Raw genomic sequence first — 5,000 nt, 5'->3', positions numbered from 1 at the left:
CACAACTATGGCACAAAAGAGGAAAAAAGAAAGTAACCTAAATAGTGAAGACCCCATCAAAATATATAAAATAGAGAACGGGATGTGCATTATCCCGATAAGCAGTCAGAAGACGGGTTGAGAGAGAGAAGAAAGAGAGAGAGAGAGAGGTAGAGAGACATAGAGATTGAGCGGCGAAGGTGAATATATGTGTATGGCCGAGGACATGACCACGGGTTCCAGAATGAATGCCTTGATGATGTTGGTTTGATTGACTTGGGAGGTTGGGACATAAAAGAAATTCGAAATTTTTTATAAAAAATTATATCTTACATAGTGCTTACGAGAAGAGGGGAGGCGAATTTTGTGCACGGGTAGTTCTTTCTCCCTCTTTAATTAATCGAGCAATCCACATTGTACATGCAAGTCTGTATGCAGGGCATTTAGTAAATGATAGAACGATAAAATAATAATTTTAAAATTGATAATAATAATAATAATAATAATATAATAATAATAATAATAATAATAATAATAATAATAATAATAATAATAATAATAATAAAGAGAGCACATGAATCCTTCTTTTGGTTAGGAATGAAAAAATCTATAGAAAAATTAAATAAACGGTTGTCATGCTTGTAACCGTTTCATAGAACATAAAAACACTGTACAGGAAGCCAGAAAGTGGCCTGTGATTCTTATTGAATTTTATAGAGTGCATATGGATGTAGTAGGACCATTTCCTACTGGTTAAGACAAGATAAGTATATATGTGTATTTGTGGATGCAGTTACTCGGTACACTCATACTTCCGCAATGTTGGATAAATCGGCAAGTTTATTCAGCCCAGGCGCTGTGCTCTTTCATTACTAGGTTTGGTGTCCGTAAAATTTTGATAAGTGATAATGGTCTCTAGTTTAAAAATAAGGTGGTGAAATCGGTCACGGACTTACTGAAATTTAACACATTTCAGTGACCGCATATAGGCCTTCAGCAAATGGCTTAGTTGAATCACATAATAGGGAAGTAGTGCGAATTTTACGTTACTTAGTGGCTGGTGACCCCCTTCATTGGCACGCCATGCTTCCTACATCTGAGCTAGCTTTGAACATTACATATAATGCTTCGCTCAGGACACGCCTTTCTTTTTAATGTATGGAGAGAATCCTGTGTTACCATATTCGGTACTCATTAGTTCGCAACAATTCCCAAATTATTCAACTGAGCAATACCGGGTATATATATTAAATCTACTGAGGAAAGTATTGAACACCACTGAAAGTTTTTTTGAAAAGAGCTAATGAAGAACACAGCTCAAAGTATGATGGTCGGTTCAAAACTGCCCCGGTAAAAGTATTTGTGGGCGATCGTGTGTATTTGAAATGATTACAACCTAGGAACACAAACTAGAGCCAGCGTATTTGGGTCCATACCGAGTAAAGATGGTTAGATCTAACACAGTTGTGATACAAAGCATTATTAATGGCGGAGTGTCTAAACATCATCAAGCACACGTACATGTGGTGCCTGAAGAGGAAGTTTTCAAAAGTGTCTCTCCTTACCCCTGCATACGTGACATTCTTCGAGTTCATGAGTAGAAATTTTTCTTTTCTTTGCTGTTGTTGTTGTTTAAAGAGACCTCATTTCTTCTTTCGACGTGTTTTAGATAAACTTGATGATAACAATGGGTTCTTACGTTGATGCTCAATGTATACGTAAAAATATTGTGGACATTTTGCTGAGTGTGGCAATACGTATACCATTGGTGAGTGAACCTAAAAACAGTCAAAGGTTAAATAGGTCAGGTGAGATCTTTCAGGCAGATGCTGTATTATTCATGTATTTATATGATTCCTGGTTGTTGGGGCCGGGGCGGTTCCCGAATGGCAAGTGGCTGCAGGATTAAAGTTCGCCCTTGAGGATAGGCAGTGTTGGTGAATGTGTACTTATGAATGCCTTATACTTAATGTTATAAGAGAAGGGCGGGAAGATGAATGATTTTCTCAGGAAAACGGCTAGTGACCACCGGTTGCAAGTGCAAGTGTTGTAGTGATTTAAATAAATGGTGAAACTGTGGTGGTGAGTTCTGTTGCGAAATTGTGCCGTAAACTCGGTCAAGTAAAATCGATGGATGAAGAAATATCTATTCCTACCTCTGTCCTGCCCAAAAAGCCCGTATTGAGCGCAACAAGAGGAGGTTATAGATTAGGTTGTATAAAACTGATGGCCTTATGATTTTTTTTTTCCACTCTGGGTATTCTGTATTTTAGTCGCAGAGGTCTTAAGAAGAAATGAGTGGGATTATTTATATTGTATCTTGTACATTTTTACATGCAATATTCAATTTTGGATTTTTTTTTATAGGAGATGTTTTTTGAGGGAGTGATTTCTATATATATATATATATATATATATATATATATATATATATATATATATATATATATATAATATCTATCTATCTATCTATATATATATAAATATATATATATATATATATATATATATATATAATATATATATATATATATATATATATATATATATCTATATATATATATATATATATATATATATATATATATATATATATATATATCTATATCTATATCTATATATATATATATATATATATATATATATATATATATAATATATATATATATATATATATATATATATATATATATATATATATTATGTTGCATTTCTGTTCAGTACATGCCATGCATATTCCGGGTCGGAGTGTCCTCCATATATAATTAGCCTAGTGAGGGCGAGTGCGCACGTCTCCCTAGAATGAAAAGCTTAGGGTGGGGGTAATGTCCTAATTCTTGTATGTAGATATAAGTTGTACCTCAAGGTAAGTGAACTCTATAATCATGAGAATTCTACAAAAACCTATAACTCAGCATGTTCTTGTAGCAAGATTGCATTTGTATAGCGATGGGAGTGTAGGGTTGCCTTTGGGCGCTCGAGTAGACAAGGCCCTCACTAAGAAGGGCAGCTGTGTACGTGTACTTACGAGCGAACCTTTTGTAATAAATGAAGAAAACCCATATTCCAACGTCTCATTATCCGTCTACAAGGAATATATATATATATATATATATATATATATATATATATATATATATATATATATATATATATATATATATATATATATATATATATATATATATGATAAATTTTGCATATTTTTACGTGTTTTTCATATTCAAATAAGCCATATATATTTTTGATACATTAATGTCTGGATTCTCTTAACGACCTCGGGATCAGAGCCCCAGGCGAAATCACACAAAGACAAGAGCTTGGCTCCGGCCGGGAATCGAACCCTGGTCGGCAAGCTTGTACAGACAGTGACTAACCCACTTGGCCACGAAGAAAGATAAAAGTCAATGACAATTCTTCTGTACTTATACCTGTCGAATTCAGGTATTTTGTACTTAGAATTGAAATCAACCCATCTTCACCATCGTAGCTAATTGGTAGTTTGTTACTTGGCATTCAATTTATGATAAATTTTGCACATTTTTACGAGTTTTTCATATTCAAATAAGCCATATATTTTTTTGATACATTAATGTCTGGATTCTCTTAACAACCTCGGGATCAGAGCCCCAGGCGAAATCACACAAAGACAATAGCTTGGCTCCGGCCGGGAATCGAACCCTGGTCGGCAAGCTTGTACAGACAGTGACTAACCCACTTGGCCACGAAGAAAGATAAAAGTCAATGACAATTCTTCTGTACTTATACCTGTCGAAAATTATCTTTCCTTTTCGAGATTTCGATACTCCGATGATGTTACATTCGTCTGAAGAACTACAATTTTGGTCTTTAGTTAATAAACTTTCTTCATTATTTATTTTTTTATATCCTGGATAATGTTTTCTTCTACAATAAATACAACACTAACGAACACAGAACTAAAACTGGGACTCGGTAGATCACATACCTTCGCCAACGCCATATTTGTTACCATAGAAAGTTTTTTTATGCATATCAGATAACAATTTACCACGATACGGCAAAAATACGGTTTTGTCCGGTTCGTGACTTTGGCCTAGACTTTTTACCCAATCATTCCAAAATCTTATCAAATTGTCTTTGGATAATGCCTAATCCACAATCAAATTTCATGAGATTTGGTCTAATAATTTTCGAGTTATGCGAATCGCAAACGCACACAGACATACAAACAAATAAAAGCACACTGCCTCTCAAAGCCTAACCTTCGCACCGAGGTTGGCGAAGGTTCTTATGTTGTATGCTTATAATACCAGTTTTAGTTGCGTGCTTCCGTGCACTTCTGGTCTATAATTTATGGTTTGTTCCTTATCATAATCTTTTATCATTCGGTAGTTTGTGATTTTGTACATTATTCGAGATTATGACCTTCATTTTAAGTGAACTGGAAGAGTGACAGAAAAGAGCTATTTATTTGTAATCCAGAACAAAATCGGTTTGAAAACATAAAGTCATCTTTATAAATGTTGATTATTGAGGTTATGAAATTTATGTAGGAATTTTAAACTTGAACAATTCGATAGTGCCATAGACAGTGTTTATACTATTCTACCGTCTATGGTTAGAACTTTCTTGCTTAACGGTACTCTCAGACATGCTATCTGTCTGTTTCATTACTGCCTTTCTACACTAGGCTATTTTCCCTATTGGAGCCCTTCGCCTTCTCAAACAAAATTGTAGCTTAACTTACAATAGCAGAGAGAGAGAGAGAGGAGAGAGAGAGAGAGAGAGAGAGAGAGAGAGAGAGAGGAGAGAAGAGAGAGAGAGAGAGAGAGAGAGCAAACTCGATCCCTTGAATCCAAAGTAGACTGACTTATGAAACTCACTTATTCTAAATTCTACAGAGAAATACATCGTAGTTGTTTATACTCGTAATTAATAGCGATCTGTCTCTCTATGCATTAGCAGTAATTTCTTTTCCTAGAATTTTATTACCAAAATGCTTCAGCACATTTAATTTTTGGCTTTAAGCGTCGAATTAA

Source organism: Palaemon carinicauda, chromosome 32, assembly GCF_036898095.1.
Source record: "Palaemon carinicauda isolate YSFRI2023 chromosome 32, ASM3689809v2, whole genome shotgun sequence".
Lineage (NCBI taxonomy): Eukaryota > Metazoa > Arthropoda > Malacostraca > Decapoda > Palaemonidae > Palaemon > Palaemon carinicauda.
This window is presented reverse-complemented; position numbering follows the sequence as displayed.